Source organism: Oncorhynchus masou, chromosome 20, assembly GCF_036934945.1.
Source record: "Oncorhynchus masou masou isolate Uvic2021 chromosome 20, UVic_Omas_1.1, whole genome shotgun sequence".
Classification (NCBI taxonomy): domain Eukaryota; kingdom Metazoa; phylum Chordata; class Actinopteri; order Salmoniformes; family Salmonidae; genus Oncorhynchus; species Oncorhynchus masou.
This window is the reverse complement of record NC_088231.1, coordinates 1,286,251-1,311,497: the sequence shown is the minus strand read 5'-3', so window position 1 is coordinate 1,311,497 and position 25,247 is coordinate 1,286,251. Positions and strand designations below refer to the sequence as shown.

The 25,247-nt window shown below is 43.6% G+C and overlaps 8 non-coding genes across 8 annotated transcripts; 6 read left to right on the top strand and 2 right to left on the bottom strand.

Annotated features, from left to right (window-relative positions):
- Window positions 1-847: 847 nt before the first annotated feature.
- On the top strand, window positions 848-919 carry trnag-ucc (transfer RNA glycine (anticodon UCC)). The gene has a single exon. It is a non-coding gene; the product is annotated as a tRNA-Gly (tRNA).
- A 712-nt stretch (window positions 920-1,631) lies between these two features.
- On the top strand, window positions 1,632-1,703 carry trnag-ucc (transfer RNA glycine (anticodon UCC)). The gene has a single exon. It is a non-coding gene; the product is annotated as a tRNA-Gly (tRNA).
- A 1,062-nt stretch (window positions 1,704-2,765) lies between these two features.
- trnap-cgg (transfer RNA proline (anticodon CGG)) lies at window positions 2,766-2,837 on the bottom strand. The gene has a single exon. It is a non-coding gene; the product is annotated as a tRNA-Pro (tRNA).
- A 1,638-nt stretch (window positions 2,838-4,475) lies between these two features.
- Window positions 4,476-4,547, top strand: trnag-ucc (transfer RNA glycine (anticodon UCC)). Its single transcript has one exon. It is a non-coding gene; the product is annotated as a tRNA-Gly (tRNA).
- A 1,066-nt stretch (window positions 4,548-5,613) lies between these two features.
- Window positions 5,614-5,685, bottom strand: trnap-ggg (transfer RNA proline (anticodon GGG)). The gene has a single exon. It is a non-coding gene; the product is annotated as a tRNA-Pro (tRNA).
- Window positions 5,686-6,675: 990 nt separating this feature from the next.
- On the top strand, window positions 6,676-6,747 carry trnag-ucc (transfer RNA glycine (anticodon UCC)). Its single transcript has one exon. It is a non-coding gene; the product is annotated as a tRNA-Gly (tRNA).
- A 2,269-nt stretch (window positions 6,748-9,016) lies between these two features.
- trnag-ucc (transfer RNA glycine (anticodon UCC)) lies at window positions 9,017-9,088 on the top strand. Its single transcript has one exon. It is a non-coding gene; the product is annotated as a tRNA-Gly (tRNA).
- Window positions 9,089-10,450: 1,362 nt separating this feature from the next.
- On the top strand, window positions 10,451-10,522 carry trnag-ucc (transfer RNA glycine (anticodon UCC)). Its single transcript has one exon. It is a non-coding gene; the product is annotated as a tRNA-Gly (tRNA).
- Window positions 10,523-25,247: the final 14,725 nt, after the last annotated feature.

Below are 25,247 nucleotides of genomic sequence, written 5' to 3'. Positions count from 1 at the left end.
TTGACCATGCTTCAGTTCAAATCTTCTGTAGTTCATCTGCTGTGTCTTTCACATTCTGTCTTCTTCAGTCGCGACAGCAAACTGATGTCGAGTTTTTACAAATGAATAAAAGTGCAAAATGAGATACATTCATTTTTTAAAAGAAAATTAAAAAATAAGACTTCAAAAAGAATAAATCATTTACTTTAGTCAAATGGCCGCAAGTGCGTGAATCAAAGTAAATTAATGTTGAAAATACCCATTCAAATAGATCAGTTTTTCAACTAGAGGGAGTGAGACTCAGCATATCCGTCTCAATCCTCCACAGCTGCTGATTTTCCCCTCCATATCTGCAGTGAAAGATGGTGGACCGAGATCGGTTTTTGTCAAACCATGAGACATACCTATAATCGGTCTTCTCACAAAAACATCTCTAGCTTCCGAACCGTTTAACCTACAAATTCGTATGACCACTCTATGGAAAGGGAGACCCTCACGAACACGGTGGTATTCTCAATTTGCCTCTACATCCCCCACAAGTGTCAGGAGACTCGTCTGAAGTCAGAACCGTCTATGTGCCAACTTCTTTTTGTAGAATCCAAAATCTTTGGGCTACAAACCAATGTGACCCCACTTGTCGCAATGTTCTCCGTTTTGCCCTACGTTCCCCACAAGTGTCACGGGACTAATCTGAAGGTAACCTGTAGTGATTAAAATGATAGATTTTTTAACCAGGGACCTCTCCTAACCTAAGCCATAATCATACCCCTAAACCAACAATCTGTTTGGTCAAAGAATTATCACTTTCCACAAAAATGACAGTCAAGATATGAGTCGATGTCTCCATGTTGCCAATGAGCTTCAAATAGCATTGGTGGTATAGTGGTGAGCATAGCTGCCTTCCAAGCAGTTGACCCGGGTTCGATTCCCGGCCAATGCAGAGGAAGAGAAATTCATCTCTTTTAGGGGCTGGATGTCATTTCAAGTGTACGACATTTGAATCATTATCGTTGTTCGTGGAAGTCAGAATTGCTCCAACATTCTGCAGGTTGTCAAAAATAATAAAAGTTGTGCGATGTTGAACCAACAAGTGCATATCAAAATAGATTTGCAGTCCATCGCCAAAACCATTCAGCCACCTTGTCCTGCGCCCAAGAGGTGATAGTTTTATTCGTTCCGACCAGTGGCCCATATAGTCTTCTCACAAAAACATCTCTGCTTCCGAACCGTTTAACCTACAAATTCGTATGACCAAAACTCTATGGAAAGGAGACCCTCCTTGAACACGGTGGTATTCTCAATTTTTCTCTACATCCCCCACAAGTGTCAGGAGACTCGTCTGAAGTCAGAACCGTCTATGTGCCAACTTCTTTTTGTAGAATCCAAAATCTTTGGGCTACAAACCAATGTGACCCACTTGTCGCAATGTTCTCCGTTTTGCCCCTCGTTCCCCACAAGTGTCACGGGACTAATCTGAAGGTAACCTGTAGTGATTAAAATGATAGATTTTTTAACCCAGGGACCTCTCGCAACCTAAGCCATAATCATACCCCTAAACCAACGATCTGTTTGGTCAAAGAATTATCACTTTCCACAAAAATGACAGTCAAGATATGAGTCGATGTCTCCATGTTGCCAATGAGCTTCAAACAGCATTGGTGGTATAGTGGTGAGCATAGCTGCCTTCCAAGCAGTTGACCCGGGTTCGATTCCCGGCCAATGCAGAGAAGAAAATTCATCTCTTTTAGGGGCTGGATGTCATTTCAAGTGTACGACATTTGAATCATTATCGTTGTTCGTGGAAGTCAGAATTGCTCCAACATTCTGCAGGTTGTCAAAAATAATAAAAGTTGTGCGATGTTGAACCAACAAGTGCATATCAAAATAGATTTGCAGTCCATCGCCAAAACCATTCAGCCACCCTTGTCCTGCGCCCAAGAGGTGATAGTTGGCGTTCCGACCAGTGGCCCATATAGTCTTCTCACAAAAACATCTCTAGCTTCCGAACCGTTTAACCTACAAATTCGTATGACCACTCTATGGAAAGGGGAGACCCTCATGAACACGGTGGTATTCTCAATTTTCTCTACATCCCCCACAAGTGTCAGGAGACTCGTCTGAAGTCAGAACCGTCTATGTGCCAACTTCTTTTTGTAGAATCCAAAATCTTTGGGCTACAAACCAATGTGACCCACTTGTGCAATGTTCTCCGTTTTGCCCTACGTTCCCCACAAGTGTCACGGGACTAATCTGAAGGTAACCTGTAGTGATTAAAATTATAGATTTTAACCAGGGACCTCTCCCAGATAGCCATAATCATGCCCTAAACCAACGATCTGTTTGGTCAAAGAATTATCACTTTCCACAAAAATAGACCATTACGAAAATGGTCGATGTCTAGATGTTGCCAATGAGCTTCAAATAGCATTGGTGGTATTGTGAGCATAGCTGCCTTCCAAGGAGTTGACCTGGGTTCGATTCCCTTGCCAATGCAGATGAAAGAGAAAGTCATCTCTTTTAGGGGGCTGGATGTCATTTCAAGTGACCTATCGACATTTGAATCATTATCGTTTGTTCGTGGAAGTCCAAGGTGCTCCAACATTCTGCAGGTTGGCAAAAATAATTAAAGTTGTGCGATGTTGAACCAACAAGTGCATATCAAAATAGATTTGCAGTCCATCGTTAAAACCATTCAGCCACCTTGTCCTGCGCCAAGAGGTGATAGTTGGCGTTCCGACCAGTGGCCCAAGATCTGCATGTCTGAGCTTATTCAAGGATCTGCAAAAGGGCTCATCCGGGATTTGAACCCGGGACCTCTCACACCCGAAGCGAGAATCATACCCCTAGACCAACGAGCCTTATGCCAAAAGGTATTTTTTTGCTTTCTGCAGCAATGACAGTGAAGATATCAAATCAAAATCAAATCAAATCAAATTTATTTATATAGCCCTTCGTACATCAGCTGATATCTCAAAGTGCTGTACAGAAACCCAGCCTAAAACCCCAAACAGCAAGCAATGCAGGTGACTTTGAAACGGTGGCTAGGAAAAACTCCTAGAAATGCCAAAACCTAGGAAGAAACCCTAGAGAGGAACCAGGCTATGTGGGGTGGCCAGTCCTCTTCTGGCTGTGCCGTCAGATTATAACAGAACATGGCCAAGATGTTCAAATGTTCATAAATGACCAGCATGGTCGAATAATAATAAGGCAGAACAGTTGAAACTGGAGCAGCAGCACGGCCAGGTGGACTGGGGACAGCAAGGAGTCATCATGTCAAGTAGTCCTGGGGCATGGTCCTAGGGCTCAAGTCCAGTTGAAACTGGAGCAGCAGCACGGCCAGGTGGACTGGGGACAGCAAGGAGTCATCATGTCAGGTAGTCCTGGGGCATGGTCCTAGGGCTCAGGTCCTCCGAGAGAGAGAAGGAAGAATTAGAGAACGCACACTTAGATTCACACAGGACACCGATTGGACAGGAAGAAGTACTCAGATATAACAAACTGACCCCAGCCCCCGACGACATAAACTACTGCAGCATAAATACTGAAGCTGAGACAGTCGATTGCGTGTCCACGGTGCTTGGAACGATTGAACATCATGTGAGTGTTTTGTGCTTTACTTGTGAGCATAACAGTCTTCCAAACTCTTGACCATGCTTCAGTTCAAATCTTCTGTAGTTCATCTGCTGTGTCTTTCACATTCTGTCTTCTTCAGTCGCGACAGCAAACTGATGTCGAGTTTTTACAAATGAATAAAGTGCAAAATGAGATACATTCATTTTTTTAAAGAGAAAATTAAAAAATAAGACTTCAAAAAGAATGGAAATCATTTACTTTGAGTCAAATGACGCAAGGGTACGTGAATCAAAGTAAATTAATGTTGAAAATACCCATTCAAATAGATCAGTTTTCAACTAGAGGGAGTGAGACTCAGCATATCCGTCTCAATCCTCCACAGCTGCTGATTTTCCCCTCCATATCTGCAGTGAAAGATGGTGGACCGAGATCGGTTTTTGTCAAACCATGAGACATACCTATAATCGGTCTTCTCACAAAAACATCTCTAGCTTCCGAACCGTTTAACCTACAAATTCGTATGACCACTCTATGGAAAGGGGAGACTCTCACGAACACGGTGGTATTCTCAATTTGCCTCTACATCCCCCACAAGTGTCAGGAGACTCGTCTGAAGTCAGAACCGTCTATGTGCCAACTTCTGTTTGTAGAATCCAAAATCTTTGGGCTACAAACCAATGTGACCCCACTTGTCGCAATGTTCTCCGTTTTGCCCTACGTTCCCCACAAGTGTCACGGGACTAATCTGAAGGTAACCTGTAGTGATTAAAATGATAGATTTTTTAACCAGGGACCTCTCGCAACCTAAGCCATAATCATACCCCTAAACCAACGATCTGTTTGGTCAAAGAATTATCACTTTCCACAAAAATGACAGTCAAGATATGAGTCGATGTCTCCATGTTGCCAATGAGCTTCAAATAGCATTGGTGGTATAGTGGTGAGCATAGCTGCCTTCCAAGCAGTTGACCCGGGTTCGATTCCCGGCCAATGCAGAGGAAGAGAAATTCATCTCTTTTAGGGGCTGGATGTCATTTCAAGTGTACGACATTTGAATCATTATCGTTGTTCGTGGAAGTCAGAATTGCTCCAACATTCTGCAGGTTGTCAAAAATAATAAAAGTTGTGCGATGTTGAACCAACAAGTGCATATCAAAATAGATTTGCAGTCCATCGCCAAAACCATTCAGCCACCTTGTCCTGCGCCCAAGAGGTGATAGTTGGCGTTCCGACCAGTGGCCCATATAGTCTTCTCACAAAAACATCTCTAGCTTCCGAACCGTTTAACCTACAAATTCGTATGACCACTCTATGGAAAGGGGAGACCCTCACGAACACGGTGGTATTCTCAATTTTTCTCTACATCCCCCACAAGTGTCAGGAGACTCGTCTGAAGTCAGAACCGTCTATGTGCCAACTTCTTTTTGTAGAATCCAAAATCTTTGGGCTACAAACCAATGTGACCCCACTTGTCGCAATGTTCTCCGTTTTGCCCTACGTTCCCCACAAGTGTCACGGGACTAATCTGAAGGTAACCTGTAGTGATTAAAATTATAGATTTTTTAACCAGGGACCTCTCCTAACCTTAGCCATAATCATACCCCTAAACCAACGATCTGTTTGGTCAAAGAATTATCACTTTCCACAAAAATGACGGTCACGATATGAGTCGATGTCTCCATGTTGCCAATGAGCTTCAAATAGCATTGGTGGTATAGTGGTGAGCATAGCTGCCTTCCAAGCAGTTGACCTGGGTTCGATTCCCTTGCCAATGCAGATGAAGAGAAAGTCATCTCTTTTAGGGGCTGGATGTCATTTCAAGTGTACGACATTTGAATCATTATCGTTGTTCGTGGAAGTCAGAATTGCTCCAACATTCTGCAGGTTGGCAAAAATAATTAAAGTTGTGCGATGTTGAACCAACAAGTGCATATCAAAATAGATTTGCAGTCCATCGCCAAAACCATTCAGCCACCTTGTCCTGCGCCCAAGAGGTGATAGTTGGCGTTCCGACCAGTGGCCCAAGATCTGCATGTCTGAGCTTATTCAAGGATCTGCAAAGGGCTCATCCGGGATTTGAACCCGGGACCTCTCACACCCCCAGCGAGAATCATACCCCTAGACCAACGAGCCTTATGCCAAAAGGTATTTTTTTGCTTTCTGCAGCAATGACAGTGAAGATATCGATTGACGTGTCCACGGTGCTTGGAACGATTGAACATCATGTGAGTGTTTTGTGCTTTACTTGTGAGCATAACAGTCTTCCAAACTCTTGACCATGCTTCAGTTCAAATCTTCTGTAGTTCATCTGCTGTGTCTTTCACATTCTGTCTTCTTCAGTCGCGACAGCAAACTGATGTCGAGTTTTTACAAATGAATAAAGTGCAAAATGAGATACATTCATTTTTTAAAAGAGAAAATTAAAAATAGGACTTCAAAAAGAATGGAAATCATTTACTTTGAGTCAAATGACGCAAGGGTACGTGAATCAAAGTAAATTAATGTTGAAAATACCCATTCAAATAGATCAGTTTTCAACTAGAGGGAGTGAGACTCAGCATATCCGTCTCAATCCTCCACAGCTGCTGATTTTCCCCTCCATATCTGCAGTGAAAGATGGTGGACCGAGATCGGTTTTTGTCAAACCATGAGACATACCTATAATCGGTCTTCTCACAAAAACATCTCTAGCTTCCGAACCGTTTAACCTACAAATTCGTATGACCACTCTATGGAAAGGGGAGACTCTCACGAACACGGTGGTATTCTCAATTTGCCTCTACATCCCCCACAAGTGTCAGGAGACTCGTCTGAAGTCAGAACCGTCTATGTGCCAACTTCTGTTTGTAGAATCCAAAATCTTTGGGCTACAAACCAATGTGACCCCACTTGTCGCAATGTTCTCCGTTTTGCCCTACGTTCCCCACAAGTGTCACGGGACTAATCTGAAGGTAACCTGTAGTGATTAAAATGATAGATTTTTTAACCAGGGACCTCTCGCAACCTAAGCCATAATCATACCCCTAAACCAACGATCTGTTTGGTCAAAGAATTATCACTTTCCACAAAAATGACAGTCAAGATATGAGTCGATGTCTCCATGTTGCCAATGAGCTTCAAATAGCATTGGTGGTATAGTGGTGAGCATAGCTGCCTTCCAAGCAGTTGACCTGGGTTCGATTCCCGGCCAATGCAGAGGAAGAGAAATTCATCTCTTTTAGGGGCTGGATGTCATTTCAAGTGTACGACATTTGAATCATTATCGTTGTTCGTGGAAGTCAGAATTGCTCCAACATTCTGCAGGTTGTCAAAAATAATAAAAGTTGTGCGATGTTGAACCAACAAGTGCATATCAAAATAGATTTGCAGTCCATCGCCAAAACCATTCAGCCACCTTGTCCTGCGCCCAAGAGGTGATAGTTGGCGTTCCGACCAGTGGCCCATATAGTCTTCTCACAAAAACATCTCTAGCTTCCGAACCGTTTAACCTACAAATTCCTATGACCACTCTATGGAAAGGGGAGACCCTCACGAACACGGTGGTATTCTCAATTTTTCTCTACATCCCCCACAAGTGTCAGGAGACTCGTCTGAAGTCAGAACCGTCTATGTGCCAACTTCTGTTTGTAGAATCCAAAATCTTTGGGCTACAAACCAATGTGACCCCACTTGTCGCAATGTTCTCCGTTTTGCCCTACGTTCCCCACAAGTGTCACGGGACTAATCTGAAGGTAACCTGTAGTGATTAAAATGATAGATTTTTTAACCAGGGACCTCTCGCAACCTAAGCCATAATCATACCCCTAAACCAACGATCTGTTTGGTCAAAGAATTATCACTTTCCACAAAAATGACAGTCAAGATATGAGTCGATGTCTCCATGTTGCCAATGAGCTTCAAATAGCATTGGTGGTATAGTGGTGAGCATAGCTGCCTTCCAAGCAGTTGACCTGGGTTCGATTCCCTTGCCAATGCAGAGGAAGAGAAAGTCATCTCTTTTAGGGGCTGGATGTCATTTCAAGTGTACGACATTTGAATCATTATCGTTGTTCGTGGAAGTCAGAATTGCTCCAACATTCTGCAGGTTGTCAAAAATAATAAAAGTTGTGCGATGTTGAACCAACAAGTGCATATCAAAATAGATTTGCAGTCCATCGCCAAAACCATTCAGCCACCTTGTCCTGCGCCCAAGAGGTGATAGTTGGCGTTCCGACCAGTGGCCCATATAGTCTTCTCACAAAAACATCTCTAGCTTCCGAACCGTTTAACCTACAAATTCCTATGACCACTCTATGGAAAGGGGAGACCCTCACGAACACGGTGGTATTCTCAATTTTCTCTACATCCCCCACAAGTGTCAGGAGACTCGTCTGAAGTCAGAACCGTCTATGTGCCAACTTCTGTTTGTAGAATCCAAAATCTTTGGGCTACAAACCAATGTGACCCCACTTGTCGCAATGTTCTCCGTTTTGCCCTACGTTCCCCACAAGTGTCACGGGACTAATCTGAAGGTAACCTGTAGTGATTAAAATGATAGATTTTTTAACCAGGGACCTCTCGCAACCTAAGCCATAATCATACCCCTAAACCAACGATCTGTTTGGTCAAAGAATTATCACTTTCCACAAAAATGACAGTCAAGATATGAGTCGATGTCTCCATGTTGCCAATGAGCTTCAAATAGCATTGGTGGTATAGTGGTGAGCATAGCTGCCTTCCAAGCAGTTGACCTGGGTTCGATTCCCTTGCCAATGCAGAGGAAGAGAAAGTCATCTCTTTTAGGGGCTGGATGTCATTTCAAGTGTACGACATTTGAATCATTATCGTTGTTCGTGGAAGTCAGAATTGCTCCAACATTCTGCAGGTTGTCAAAAATAATAAAAGTTGTGCGATGTTGAACCAACAAGTGCATATCAAAATAGATTTGCAGTCCATCGCCAAAACCATTCAGCCACCTTGTCCTGCGCCCAAGAGGTGATAGTTGGCGTTCCGACCAGTGGCCCATATAGTCTTCTCACAAAAACATCTCTAGCTTCCGAACCGTTTAACCTACAAATTCCTATGACCACTCTATGGAAAGGGGAGACCCTCACGAACACGGTGGTATTCTCAATTTTTCTCTACATCCCCCACAAGTGTCAGGAGACTCGTCTGAAGTCAGAACCGTCTATGTGCCAACTTCTGTTTGTAGAATCCAAAATCTTTGGGCTACAAACCAATGTGACCCCACTTGTCGCAATGTTCTCCGTTTTGCCCTACGTTCCCCACAAGTGTCACGGGACTAATCTGAAGGTAACCTGTAGTGATTAAAATGATAGATTTTTTAACCAGGGACCTCTCGCAACCTAAGCCATAATCATACCCCTAAACCAACGATCTGTTTGGTCAAAGAATTATCACTTTCCACAAAAATGACAGTCAAGATATGAGTCGATGTCTCCATGTTGCCAATGAGCTTCAAATAGCATTGGTGGTATAGTGGTGAGCATAGCTGCCTTCCAAGCAGTTGACCCGGGTTCGATTCCCGGCCAATGCAGAGGAAGAGAAAGTCATCTCTTTTAGGGGCTGGATGTCATTTCAAGTGTACGACATTTGAATCATTATCGTTGTTCGTGGAAGTCAGAATTGCTCCAACATTCTGCAGGTTGTCAAAAATAATAAAAGTTGTGCGATGTTGAACCAACAAGTGCATATCAAAATAGATTTGCAGTCCATCGCCAAAACCATTCAGCCACCTTGTCCTGCGCCCAAGAGGTGATAGTTGGCGTTCCGACCAGTGGCCCATATATCTTCATCTCTAGCTTCCAAGGATTAACTGCAAATTCCTATGGCCACTCATCCGGGATTTGAACCCGGGGTACTCTCTCACATCCCCCAGCGAGAATCATACCCCTAGACCAACGAGCCTTATGCCAAAAGGTATTTTTTGCTTTCTGCAGCAATGACAGTGAAGATATCGATTGACGTGTCCACGGTGCTTGGAACGATTGAACATCATGTGAGTGTTTTGTGCTTTACTTGTGAGCATAACAGTCTTCCAAACTCTTGACCATGCTTCAGTTCAAATCTTCTGTAGTTCATCTGCTGTGTCTTTCACATTCTGTCTTCTTCAGTCGCGACAGCAAACTGATGTCGAGTTTTTACAAATGAATAAAGTGCAAAATGAGATACATTCATTTTTTAAAAGAGAAAATTAAAAAATAAGACTTCAAAAAGAATGGAAATCATTTACTTTGAGTCAAATGACGCAAGGGTACGTGAATCAAAGTAAATTAATGTTGAAAATACCCATTCAAATAGATCAGTTTTCAACTAGAGGGAGTTGAGACTCAGCATATCCGTCTCAATCCTCCACAGCTGCTGATTTTCCCCTCCATATCTGCAGTGAAAGATGGTGGACCGAGATCGGTTTTTGTCAAACCATGAGACATACCTATAATCGGTCTTCTCACAAAAACATCTCTAGCTTCCGAACCGTTTAACCTACAAATTCGTATGACCACTCTATGGAAAGGGGAGACCCTCACGAACACGGTGGTATTCTCAATTTGCCTCTACATCCCCCACAAGTGTCAGGAGACTCGTCTGAAGTCAGAACCGTCTATGTGCCAACTTCTGTTTGTAGAATCCAAAATCTTTGGGCTACAAACCAATGTGACCCCACTTGTCGCAATGTTCTCCGTTTTGCCCTACGTTCCCCACAAGTGTCACGGGACTAATCTGAAGGTAACCTGTAGTGATTAAAATGATAGATTTTTTAACCAGGGACCTCTCGCAACCTAAGCCATAATCATACCCCTAAACCAACGATCTGTTTGGTCAAAGAATTATCACTTTCCACAAAAATGACAGTCAAGATATGAGTCGATGTCTCCATGTTGCCAATGAGCTTCAAATAGCATTGGTGGTATAGTGGTGAGCATAGCTGCCTTCCAAGCAGTTGACCTGGGTTCGATTCCCGGCCAATGCAGAGGAAGAGAAAGTCATCTCTTTTAGGGGCTGGATGTCATTTCAAGTGTACGACATTTGAATCATTATCGTTGTTCGTGGAAGTCAGAATTGCTCCAACATTCTGCAGGTTGTCAAAAATAATAAAAGTTGTGCGATGTTGAACCAACAAGTGCATATCAAAATAGATTTGCAGTCCATCGCCAAAACCATTCAGCCACCTTGTCCTGCGCCCAAGAGGTGATAGTTGGCGTTCCGACCAGTGGCCCATATAGTCTTCTCACAAAAACATCTCTAGCTTCCGAACCGTTTAACCTACAAATTCCTATGACCACTCTATGGAAAGGGGAGACCCTCACGAACACGGTGGTATTCTCAATTTTTCTCTACATCCCCCACAAGTGTCAGGAGACTCGTCTGAAGTCAGAACCGTCTATGTGCCAACTTCTGTTTGTAGAATCCAAAATCTTTGGGCTACAAACCAATGTGACCCCACTTGTCGCAATGTTCTCCGTTTTGCCCTACGTTCCCCACAAGTGTCACGGGACTAATCTGAAGGTAACCTGTAGTGATTAAAATGATAGATTTTTTAACCAGGGACCTCTCGCAACCTAAGCCATAATCATACCCCTAAACCAACGATCTGTTTGGTCAAAGAATTATCACTTTCCACAAAAATGACAGTCAAGATATGAGTCGATGTCTCCATGTTGCCAATGAGCTTCAAATAGCATTGGTGGTATAGTGGTGAGCATAGCTGCCTTCCAAGCAGTTGACCTGGGTTCGATTCCCTTGCCAATGCAGAGGAAGAGAAAGTCATCTCTTTTAGGGGCTGGATGTCATTTCAAGTGTACGACATTTGAATCATTATCGTTGTTCGTGGAAGTCAGAATTGCTCCAACATTCTGCAGGTTGTCAAAAATAATAAAAGTTGTGCGATGTTGAACCAACAAGTGCATATCAAAATAGATTTGCAGTCCATCGCCAAAACCATTCAGCCACCTTGTCCTGCGCCCAAGAGGTGATAGTTGGCGTTCCGACCAGTGGCCCATATAGTCTTCTCACAAAAACATCTCTAGCTTCCGAACCGTTTAACCTACAAATTCCTATGACCACTCTATGGAAAGGGGAGACCCTCACGAACACGGTGGTATTCTCAATTTTTCTCTACATCCCCCACAAGTGTCAGGAGACTCGTCTGAAGTCAGAACCGTCTATGTGCCAACTTCTGTTTGTAGAATCCAAAATCTTTGGGCTACAAACCAATGTGACCCCACTTGTCGCAATGTTCTCCGTTTTGCCCTACGTTCCCCACAAGTGTCACGGGACTAATCTGAAGGTAACCTGTAGTGATTAAAATGATAGATTTTTTAACCAGGGACCTCTCGCAACCTAAGCCATAATCATACCCCTAAACCAACGATCTGTTTGGTCAAAGAATTATCACTTTCCACAAAAATGACAGTCAAGATATGAGTCGATGTCTCCATGTTGCCAATGAGCTTCAAATAGCATTGGTGGTATAGTGGTGAGCATAGCTGCCTTCCAAGCAGTTGACCTGGGTTCGATTCCCTTGCCAATGCAGAGGAAGAGAAAGTCATCTCTTTTAGGGGCTGGATGTCATTTCAAGTGTACGACATTTGAATCATTATCGTTGTTCGTGGAAGTCAGAATTGCTCCAACATTCTGCAGGTTGTCAAAAATAATAAAAGTTGTGCGATGTTGAACCAACAAGTGCATATCAAAATAGATTTGCAGTCCATCGCCAAAACCATTCAGCCACCTTGTCCTGCGCCCAAGAGGTGATAGTTGGCGTTCCGACCAGTGGCCCATATAGTCTTCTCACAAAAACATCTCTAGCTTCCGAACCGTTTAACCTACAAATTCCTATGACCACTCTATGGAAAGGGGAGACCCTCACGAACACGGTGGTATTCTCAATTTTTCTCTACATCCCCCACAAGTGTCAGGAGACTCGTCTGAAGTCAGAACCGTCTATGTGCCAACTTCTGTTTGTAGAATCCAAAATCTTTGGGCTACAAACCAATGTGACCCCACTTGTCGCAATGTTCTCCGTTTTGCCCTACGTTCCCCACAAGTGTCACGGGACTAATCTGAAGGTAACCTGTAGTGATTAAAATGATAGATTTTTTAACCAGGGACCTCTCGCAACCTAAGCCATAATCATACCCCTAAACCAACGATCTGTTTGGTCAAAGAATTATCACTTTCCACAAAAATGACAGTCAAGATATGAGTCGATGTCTCCATGTTGCCAATGAGCTTCAAATAGCATTGGTGGTATAGTGGTGAGCATAGCTGCCTTCCAAGCAGTTGACCTGGGTTCGATTCCCTTGCCAATGCAGAGGAAGAGAAAGTCATCTCTTTTAGGGGCTGGATGTCATTTCAAGTGTACGACATTTGAATCATTATCGTTGTTCGTGAAGTCAGAATTGCTCCAACATTCTGCAGGTTGTCAAAAATAATAAAAGTTGTGCGATGTTGAACCAACAAGTGCATATCAAAATAGATTTGCAGTCCATCGCCAAAACCATTCAGCCACCTTGTCCTGCGCCCAAGAGGTGATAGTTGGCGTTCCGACCAGTGGCCCATATAGTCTTCTCACAAAAACATCTCTAGCTTCCGAACCGTTTAACCTACAAATTCCTATGACCACTCTATGGAAAGGGGAGACCCTCACGAACACGGTGGTATTCTCAATTTTTCTCTACATCCCCCACAAGTGTCAGGAGACTCGTCTGAAGTCAGAACCGTCTATGTGCCAACTTCTGTTTGTAGAATCCAAAATCTTTGGGCTACAAACCAATGTGACCCCACTTGTCGCAATGTTCTCCGTTTTGCCCTACGTTCCCCACAAGTGTCACGGGACTAATCTGAAGGTAACCTGTAGTGATTAAAATGATAGATTTTTTAACCAGGGACCTCTCGCAACCTAAGCCATAATCATACCCCTAAACCAACGATCTGTTTGGTCAAAGAATTATCACTTTCCACAAAAATGACAGTCAAGATATGAGTCGATGTCTCCATGTTGCCAATGAGCTTCAAATAGCATTGGTGGTATAGTGGTGAGCATAGCTGCCTTCCAAGCAGTTGACCTGGGTTCGATTCCCTTGCCAATGCAGAGGAAGAGAAAGTCATCTCTTTTAGGGGCTGGATGTCATTTCAAGTGTACGACATTTGAATCATTATCGTTGTTCGTGGAAGTCAGAATTGCTCCAACATTCTGCAGGTTGTCAAAAATAATAAAAGTTGTGCGATGTTGAACCAACAAGTGCATATCAAAATAGATTTGCAGTCCATCGCCAAAACCATTCAGCCACCTTGTCCTGCGCCCAAGAGGTGATAGTTGGCGTTCCGACCAGTGGCCCATATAGTCTTCTCACAAAAACATCTCTAGCTTCCGAACCGTTTAACCTACAAATTCCTATGACCACTCTATGGAAAGGGGAGACCCTCACGAACACGGTGGTATTCTCAATTTTTCTCTACATCCCCCACAAGTGTCAGGAGACTCGTCTGAAGTCAGAACCGTCTATGTGCCAACTTCTGTTTGTAGAATCCAAAATCTTTGGGCTACAAACCAATGTGACCCCACTTGTCGCAATGTTCTCCGTTTTGCCCTACGTTCCCCACAAGTGTCACGGGACTAATCTGAAGGTAACCTGTAGTGATTAAAATGATAGATTTTTTAACCAGGGACCTCTCGCAACCTAAGCCATAATCATACCCCTAAACCAACGATCTGTTTGGTCAAAGAATTATCACTTTCCACAAAAATGACAGTCAAGATATGAGTCGATGTCTCCATGTTGCCAATGAGCTTCAAATAGCATTGGTGGTATAGTGGTGAGCATAGCTGCCTTCCAAGCAGTTGACCTGGGTTCGATTCCCTTGCCAATGCAGAGGAAGAGAAAGTCATCTCTTTTAGGGGCTGGATGTCATTTCAAGTGTACGACATTTGAATCATTATCGTTGTTCGTGGAAGTCAGAATTGCTCCAACATTCTGCAGGTTGTCAAAAATAATAAAAGTTGTGCGATGTTGAACCAACAAGTGCATATCAAAATAGATTTGCAGTCCATCGCCAAAACCATTCAGCCACCTTGTCCTGCGCCCAAGAGGTGATAGTTGGCGTTCCGACCAGTGGCCCATATAGTCTTCTCACAAAAACATCTCTAGCTTCCGAACCGTTTAACCTACAAATTCCTATGACCACTCTATGGAAAGGGGAGACCCTCACGAACACGGTGGTATTCTCAATTTTTCTCTACATCCCCCACAAGTGTCAGGAGACTCGTCTGAAGTCAGAACCGTCTATGTGCCAACTTCTGTTTGTAGAATCCAAAATCTTTGGGCTACAAACCAATGTGACCCCACTTGTCGCAATGTTCTCCGTTTTGCCCTACGTTCCCCACAAGTGTCACGGGACTAATCTGAAGGTAACCTGTAGTGATTAAAATGATAGATTTTTTAACCAGGGACCTCTCGCAACCTAAGCCATAATCATACCCCTAAACCAACGATCTGTTTGGTCAAAGAATTATCACTTTCCACAAAAATGACAGTCAAGATATGAGTCGATGTCTCCATGTTGCCAATGAGCTTCAAATAGCATTGGTGGTATAGTGGTGAGCATAGCTGCCTTCCAAGCAGTTGACCTGGGTTCGATTCCCTTGCCAATGCAGAGGAAGAGAAAGTCATCTCTTTTAGGGGCTGGATGTCATTTCAAGTGTACGACATTTGAATCATTATCGTTGTTCGTGGAAGTCAGAATTGCTCCAACATTCTGCAGGTTGTCAAAAATAATAAAAGTTGTGCGATGTTGAACCAACAAGTGCATATCAAAATAGATTTGCAGTCCATCGCCAAAACCATTCAGCCACCTTGTCCTGCGCCCAAGAGGTGATAGTTGGCGTTCCGACCAGTGGCCCATATAGTCTTCTCACAAAAACATCTCTAGCTTCCGAACCGTTTAACCTACAAATTCCTATGACCACTCTATGGAAAGGGGAGACCCTCACGAACACGGTGGTATTCTCAATTTTTCTCTACATCCCCCACAAGTGTCAGGAGACTCGTCTGAAGTCAGAACCGTCTATGTGCCAACTTCTGTTTGTAGAATCCAAAATCTTTGGGCTACAAACCAATGTGACCCCACTTGTCGCAATGTTCTCCGTTTTGCCCTACGTTCCCCACAAGTGTCACGGGACTAATCTGAAGGTAACCTGTAGTGATTAAAATGATAGATTTTTTAACCAGGGACCTCTCGCAACCTAAGCCATAATCATACCCCTAAACCAACGATCTGTTTGGTCAAAGAATTATCACTTTCCACAAAAATGACAGTCAAGATATGAGTCGATGTCTCCATGTTGCCAATGAGCTTCAAATAGCATTGGTGGTATAGTGGTGAGCATAGCTGCTTCCAAGCAGTTGACCTGGGTTCGATTCCCTTGCCAATGCAGAGGAAGAGAAAGTCATCTCTTTTAGGGGCTGGATGTCATTTCAAGTGTACGACATTTGAATCATTATCGTTGTTCGTGGAAGTCAGAATTGCTCCAACATTCTGCAGGTTGTCAAAAATAATAAAAGTTGTGCGATGTTGAACCAACAAGTGCATATCAAAATAGATTTGCAGTCCATCGCCAAAACCATTCAGCCACCTTGTCCTGCGCCCAAGAGGTGATAGTTGGCGTTCCGACCAGTGGCCCATATAGTCTTCTCACAAAAACATCTCTAGCTTCCGAACCGTTTAACCTACAAATTCCTATGACCACTCTATGGAAAGGGGAGACCCTCACGAACACGGTGGTATTCTCAATTTTTCTCTACATCCCCCACAAGTGTCAGGAGACTCGTCTGAAGTCAGAACCGTCTATGTGCCAACTTCTGTTTGTAGAATCCAAAATCTTTGGGCTACAAACCAATGTGACCCCACTTGTCGCAATGTTCTCCGTTTTGCCCTACGTTCCCCACAAGTGTCACGGGACTAATCTGAAGGTAACCTGTAGTGATTAAAATGATAGATTTTTTAACCAGGGACCTCTCGCAACCTAAGCCATAATCATACCCCTAAACCAACGATCTGTTTGGTCAAAGAATTATCACTTTCCACAAAAATGACAGTCAAGATATGAGTCGATGTCTCCATGTTGCCAATGAGCTTCAAATAGCATTGGTGGTATAGTGGTGAGCATAGCTGCCTTCCAAGCAGTTGACCTGGGTTCGATTCCCTTGCCAATGCAGAGGAAGAGAAAGTCATCTCTTTTAGGGGCTGGATGTCATTTCAAGTGTACGACATTTGAATCATTATCGTTGTTCGTGGAAGTCAGAATTGCTCCAACATTCTGCAGGTTGTCAAAAATAATAAAAGTTGTGCGATGTTGAACCAACAAGTGCATATCAAAATAGATTTGCAGTCCATCGCCAAAACCATTCAGCCACCTTGTCCTGCGCCCAAGAGGTGATAGTTGGCGTTCCGACCAGTGGCCCATATAGTCTTCTCACAAAAACATCTCTAGCTTCCGAACCGTTTAACCTACAAATTCCTATGACCACTCTATGGAAAGGGGAGACCCTCACGAACACGGTGGTATTCTCAATTTTTCTCTACATCCCCCACAAGTGTCAGGAGACTCGTCTGAAGTCAGAACCGTCTATGTGCCAACTTCTGTTTGTAGAATCCAAAATCTTTGGGCTACAAACCAATGTGACCCCACTTGTCGCAATGTTCTCCGTTTTGCCCTACGTTCCCCACAAGTGTCACGGGACTAATCTGAAGGTAACCTGTAGTGATTAAAATGATAGATTTTTTAACCAGGGACCTCTCGCAACCTAAGCCATAATCATACCCCTAAACCAACGATCTGTTTGGTCAAAGAATTATCACTTTCCACAAAAATGACAGTCAAGATATGAGTCGATGTCTCCATGTTGCCAATGAGCTTCAAATAGCATTGGTGGTATAGTGGTGAGCATAGCTGCCTTCCAAGCAGTTGACCTGGGTTCGATTCCCTTGCCAATGCAGAGGAAGAGAAAGTCATCTCTTTTAGGGGCTGGATGTCATTTCAAGTGTACGACATTTGAATCATTATCGTTGTTCGTGGAAGTCAGAATTGCTCCAACATTCTGCAGGTTGTCAAAAATAATAAAAGTTGTGCGATGTTGAACCAACAAGTGCATATCAAAATAGATTTGCAGTCCATCGCCAAAACCATTCAGCCACCTTGTCCTGCGCCCAAGAGGTGATAGTTGGCGTTCCGACCAGTGGCCCATATAGTCTTCTCACAAAAACATCTCTAGCTTCCGAACCGTTTAACCTACAAATTCCTATGACCACTCTATGGAAAGGGGAGACCCTCACGAACACGGTGGTATTCTCAATTTTTCTCTACATCCCCCACAAGTGTCAGGAGACTCGTCTGAAGTCAGAACCGTCTATGTGCCAACTTCTGTTTGTAGAATCCAAAATCTTTGGGCTACAAACCAATGTGACCCCACTTGTCGCAATGTTCTCCGTTTTGCCCTACGTTCCCCACAAGTGTCACGGGACTAATCTGAAGGTAACCTGTAGTGATTAAAATGATAGATTTTTTAACCAGGGACCTCTCGCAACCTAAGCCATAATCATACCCCTAAACCAACGATCTGTTTGGTCAAAGAATTATCACTTTCCACAAAAATGACAGTCAAGATATGAGTCGATGTCTCCATGTTGCCAATGAGCTTCAAATAGCATTGGTGGTATAGTGGTGAGCATAGCTGCCTTCCAAGCAGTTGACCTGGGTTCGATTCCCTTGCCAATGCAGAGGAAGAGAAAGTCATCTCTTTTAGGGGCTGGATGTCATTTCAAGTGTACGACATTTGAATCATTATCGTTGTTCGTGGAAGTCAGAATTGCTCCAACATTCTGCAGGTTGTCAAAAATAATAAAAGTTGTGCGATGTTGAACCAACAAGTGCATATCAAAATAGATTTGCAGTCCATCGCCAAAACCATTCAGCCACCTTGTCCTGCGCCCAAGAGGTGATAGTTGGCGTTCCGACCAGTGGCCCATATAGTCTTCTCACAAAAACATCTCTAGCTTCCGAACCGTTTAACCTACAAATTCCTATGACCACTCTATGGAAAGGGGAGACCCTCACGAACACGGTGGTATTCTCAATTTTTCTCTACATCCCCCACAAGTGTCAGGAGACTCGTCTGAAGTCAGAACCGTCTATGTGCCAACTTCTGTTTGTAGAATCCAAAATCTTTGGGCTACAAACCAATGTGACCCCACTTGTCGCAATGTTCTCCGTTTTGCCCTACGTTCCCCACAAGTGTCACGGGACTAATCTGAAGGTAACCTGTAGTGATTAAAATGATAGATTTTTTAACCAGGGACCTCTCGCAACCTAAGCCATAATCATACCCCTAAACCAACGATCTGTTTGGTCAAAGAATTATCACTTTCCACAAAAATGACAGTCAAGATATGAGTCGATGTCTCCATGTTGCCAATGAGCTTCAAATAGCATTGGTGGTATAGTGGTGAGCATAGCTGCCTTCCAAGCAGTTGACCTGGGTTCGATTCCCTTGCCAATGCAGAGGAAGAGAAAGTCATCTCTTTTAGGGGCTGGATGTCATTTCAAGTGTACGACATTTGAATCATTATCGTTGTTCGTGGAAGTCAGAATTGCTCCAACATTCTGCAGGTTGTCAAAAATAATAAAAGTTGTGCGATGTTGAACCAACAAGTGCATATCAAAATAGATTTGCAGTCCATCGCCAAAACCATTCAGCCACCTTGTCCTGCGCCCAAGAGGTGATAGTTGGCGTTCCGACCAGTGGCCCATATAGTCTTCTCACAAAAACATCTCTAGCTTCCGAACCGTTTAACCTACAAATTCCTATGACCACTCTATGGAAAGGGGAGACCCTCACGAACACGGTGGTATTCTCAATTTTTCTCTACATCCCCCACAAGTGTCAGGAGACTCGTCTGAAGTCAGAACCGTCTATGTGCCAACTTCTGTTTGTAGAATCCAAAATCTTTGGGCTACAAACCAATGTGACCCCACTTGTCGCAATGTTCTCCGTTTTGCCCTACGTTCCCCACAAGTGTCACGGGACTAATCTGAAGGTAACCTGTAGTGATTAAAATGATAGATTTTTTAACCAGGGACCTCTCGCAACCTAAGCCATAATCATACCCCTAAACCAACGATCTGTTTGGTCAAAGAATTATCACTTTCCACAAAAATGACAGTCAAGATATGAGTCGATGTCTCCATGTTGCCAATGAGCTTCAAATAGCATTGGTGGTATAGTGGTGAGCATAGCTGCCTTCCAAGCAGTTGACCTGGGTTCGATTCCCTTGCCAATGCAGAGGAAGAGAAAGTCATCTCTTTTAGGGGCTGGATGTCATTTCAAGTGTACGACATTTGAATCATTATCGTTGTTCGTGGAAGTCAGAATTGCTCCAACATTCTGCAGGTTGTCAAAAATAATAAAAGTTGTGCGATGTTGAACCAACAAGTGCATATCAAAATAGATTTGCAGTCCATCGCCAAAACCATTCAGCCACCTTGTCCTGCGCCCAAGAGGTGATAGTTGGCGTTCCGACCAGTGGCCCATATAGTCTTCTCACAAAAACATCTCTAGCTTCCGAACCGTTTAACCTACAAATTCCTATGACCACTCTATGGAAAGGGGAGACCCTCACGAACACGGTGGTATTCTCAATTTTTCTCTACATCCCCCACAAGTGTCAGGAGACTCGTCTGAAGTCAGAACCGTCTATGTGCCAACTTCTGTTTGTAGAATCCAAAATCTTTGGGCTACAAACCAATGTGACCCCACTTGTCGCAATGTTCTCCGTTTTGCCCTACGTTCCCCACAAGTGTCACGGGACTAATCTGAAGGTAACCTGTAGTGATTAAAATGATAGATTTTTTAACCAGGGACCTCTCGCAACCTAAGCCATAATCATACCCCTAAACCAACGATCTGTTTGGTCAAAGAATTATCACTTTCCACAAAAATGACAGTCAAGATATGAGTCGATGTCTCCATGTTGCCAATGAGCTTCAAATAGCATTGGTGGTATAGTGGTGAGCATAGCTGCCTTCCAAGCAGTTGACCTGGGTTCGATTCCCTTGCCAATGCAGAGGAAGAGAAAGTCATCTCTTTTAGGGGCTGGATGTCATTTCAAGTGTACGACATTTGAATCATTATCGTTGTTCGTGGAAGTCAGAATTGCTCCAACATTCTGCAGGTTGTCAAAAATAATAAAAGTTGTGCGATGTTGAACCAACAAGTGCATATCAAAATAGATTTGCAGTCCATCGCCAAAACCATTCAGCCACCTTGTCCTGCGCCCAAGAGGTGATAGTTGGCGTTCCGACCAGTGGCCCATATAGTCTTCTCACAAAAACATCTCTAGCTTCCGAACCGTTTAACCTACAAATTCCTATGACCACTCTATGGAAAGGGGAGACCCTCACGAACACGGTGGTATTCTCAATTTTTCTCTACATCCCCCACAAGTGTCAGGAGACTCGTCTGAAGTCAGAACCGTCTATGTGCCAACTTCTGTTTGTAGAATCCAAAATCTTTGGGCTACAAACCAATGTGACCCCACTTGTCGCAATGTTCTCCGTTTTGCCCTACGTTCCCCACAAGTGTCACGGGACTAATCTGAAGGTAACCTGTAGTGATTAAAATGATAGATTTTTTAACCAGGGACCTCTCGCAACCTAAGCCATAATCATACCCCTAAACCAACGATCTGTTTGGTCAAAGAATTATCACTTTCCACAAAAATGACAGTCAAGATATGAGTCGATGTCTCCATGTTGCCAATGAGCTTCAAATAGCATTGGTGGTATAGTGGTGAGCATAGCTGCCTTCCAAGCAGTTGACCTGGGTTCGATTCCCTTGCCAATGCAGAGAGAAGAGAAAGTCATCTCTTTTAGGGGCTGGATGTCATTTCAAGTGTACGACATTTGAATCATTATCGTTGTTCGTGGAAGTCAGAATTGCTCCAACATTCTGCAGGTTGTCAAAAATAATAAAAGTTGTGCGATGTTGAACCAACAAGTGCATATCAAAATAGATTTGCAGTCCATCGCCAAAACCATTCAGCCACCTTGTCCTGCGCCCAAGAGGTGATAGTTGGCGTTCCGACCAGTGGCCCATATAGTCTTCTCACAAAAACATCTCTAGCTTCCGAACCGTTTAACCTACAAATTCCTATGACCACTCTATGGAAAGGGGAGACCCTCACGAACACGGTGGTATTCTCAATTTTTCTCTACATCCCCCACAAGTGTCAGGAGACTCGTCTGAAGTCAGAACCGTCTATGTGCCAACTTCTGTTTGTAGAATCCAAAATCTTTGGGCTACAAACCAATGTGACCCCACTTGTCGCAATGTTCTCCGTTTTGCCCTACGTTCCCCACAAGTGTCACGGGACTAATCTGAAGGTAACCTGTAGTGATTAAAATGATAGATTTTTTAACCAGGGACCTCTCGCAACCTAAGCCATAATCATACCCCTAAACCAACGATCTGTTTGGTCAAAGAATTATCACTTTCCACAAAAATGACAGTCAAGATATGAGTCGATGTCTCCATGTTGCCAATGAGCTTCAAATAGCATTGGTGGTATAGTGGTGAGCATAGCTGCCTTCCAAGCAGTTGACCTGGGTTCGATTCCCTTGCCAATGCAGAGGAAGAGAAAGTCATCTCTTTTAGGGGCTGGATGTCATTTCAAGTGTACGACATTTGAATCATTATCGTTGTTCGTGGAAGTCAGAATTGCTCCAACATTCTGCAGGTTGTCAAAAATAATAAAAGTTGTGCGATGTTGAACCAACAAGTGCATATCAAAATAGATTTGCAGTCCATCGCCAAAACCATTCAGCCACCTTGTCCTGCGCCCAAAGGTGATAGTTGGCGTTCCGACCAGTGGCCCATATAGTCTTCTCACAAAAACATCTCTAGCTTCCGAACCGTTTAACCTACAAATTCCTATGACCACTCTATGGAAAGGGGAGACCCTCACGAACACGGTGGTATTCTCAATTTTTCTCTACATCCCCCACAAGTGTCAGGAGACTCGTCTGAAGTCAGAACCGTCTATGTGCCAACTTCTGTTTGTAGAATCCAAAATCTTTGGGCTACAAACCAATGTGACCCCACTTGTCGCAATGTTCTCCGTTTTGCCCTACGTTCCCCACAAGTGTCACGGGACTAATCTGAAGGTAACCTGTAGTGATTAAAATGATAGATTTTTTAACCAGGGACCTCTCGCAACCTAAGCCATAATCATACCCCTAAACCAACGATCTGTTTGGTCAAAGAATTATCACTTTCCACAAAAATGACAGTCAAGATATGAGTCGATGTCTCCATGTTGCCAATGAGCTTCAAATAGCATTGGTGGTATAGTGGTGAGCATAGCTGCCTTCCAAGCAGTTGACCTGGGTTCGATTCCCTTGCCAATGCAGAGGAAGAGAAAGTCATCTCTTTTAGGGGCTGGATGTCATTTCAAGTGTACGACATTTGAATCATTATCGTTGTTCGTGGAAGTCAGAATTGCTCCAACATTCTGCAGGTTGTCAAAAATAATAAAAGTTGTGCGATGTTGAACCAACAAGTGCATATCAAAATAGATTTGCAGTCCATCGCCAAAACCATTCAGCCACCTTGTCCTGCGCCCAAGAGGTGATAGTTGGCGTTCCGACCAGTGGCCCATATAGTCTTCTCACAAAAACATCTCTAGCTTCCGAACCGTTTAACCTACAAATTCCTATGACCACTCTATGGAAAGGGGAGACCCTCACGAACACGGTGGTATTCTCAATTTTTCTCTACATCCCCCACAAGTGTCAGGAGACTCGTCTGAAGTCAGAACCGTCTATGTGCCAACTTCTGTTTGTAGAATCCAAAATCTTTGGGCTACAAACCAATGTGACCCCACTTGTCGCAATGTTCTCCGTTTTGCCCTACGTTCCCCACAAGTGTCACGGGACTAATCTGAAGGTAACCTGTAGTGATTAAAATGATAGATTTTTTAACCAGGGACCTCTCGCAACCTAAGCCATAATCATACCCCTAAACCAACGATCTGTTTGGTCAAAGAATTATCACTTTCCACAAAAATGACAGTCAAGATATGAGTCGATGTCTCCATGTTGCCAATGAGCTTCAAATAGCATTGGTGGTATAGTGGTGAGCATAGCTGCCTTCCAAGCAGTTGACCTGGGTTCGATTCCCTTGCCAATGCAGAGGAAGAGAAAGTCATCTCTTTTAGGGGCTGGATGTCATTTCAAGTGTACGACATTTGAATCATTATCGTTGTTCGTGGAAGTCAGAATTGCTCCAACATTCTGCAGGTTGTCAAAAATAATAAAAGTTGTGCGATGTTGAACCAACAAGTGCATATCAAAATAGATTTGCAGTCCATCGCCAAAACCATTCAGCCACCTTGTCCTGCGCCCAAGAGGTGATAGTTGGCGTTCCGACCAGTGGCCCATATAGTCTTCTCACAAAAACATCTCTAGCTTCCGAACCGTTTAACCTACAAATTCCTATGACCACTCTATGGAAAGGGGACCCTCACGAACACGGTGGTATTCTCAATTTTTCTCTACATCCCCCACAAGTGTCAGGAGACTCGTCTGAAGTCAGAACCGTCTATGTGCCAACTTCTGTTTGTAGAATCCAAAATCTTTGGGCTACAAACCAATGTGACCCCACTTGTCGCAATGTTCTCCGTTTTGCCCTACGTTCCCCACAAGTGTCACGGGACTAATCTGAAGGTAACCTGTAGTGATTAAAATGATAGATTTTTTAACCAGGGACCTCTCGCAACCTAAGCCATAATCATACCCCTAAACCAACGATCTGTTTGGTCAAAGAATTATCACTTTCCACAAAAATGACAGTCAAGATATGAGTCGATGTCTCCATGTTGCCAATGAGCTTCAAATAGCATTGGTGGTATAGTGGTGAGCATAGCTGCCTTCCAAGCAGTTGACCTGGGTTCGATTCCCTTGCCAATGCAGAGGAAGAGAAAGTCATCTCTTTTAGGGGCTGGATGTCATTTCAAGTGTACGACATTTGAATCATTATCGTTGTTCGTGGAAGTCAGAATTGCTCCAACATTCTGCAGGTTGTCAAAAATAATAAAAGTTGTGCGATGTTGAACCAACAAGTGCATATCAAAATAGATTTGCAGTCCATCGCCAAAACCATTCAGCCACCTTGTCCTGCGCCCAAGAGGTGATAGTTGGCGTTCCGACCAGTGGCCCATATAGTCTTCTCACAAAAACATCTCTAGCTTCCGAACCGTTTAACCTACAAATTCCTATGACCACTCTATGGAAAGGGGAGACCCTCACGAACACGGTGGTATTCTCAATTTTTCTCTACATCCCCCACAAGTGTCAGGAGACTCGTCTGAAGTCAGAACCGTCTATGTGCCAACTTCTGTTTGTAGAATCCAAAATCTTTGGGCTACAAACCAATGTGACCCCACTTGTCGCAATGTTCTCCGTTTTGCCCTACGTTCCCCACAAGTGTCACGGGACTAATCTGAAGGTAACCTGTAGTGATTAAAATGATAGATTTTTTAACCAGGGACCTCTCGCAACCTAAGCCATAATCATACCCCTAAACCAACGATCTGTTTGGTCAAAGAATTATCACTTTCCACAAAAATGACAGTCAAGATAT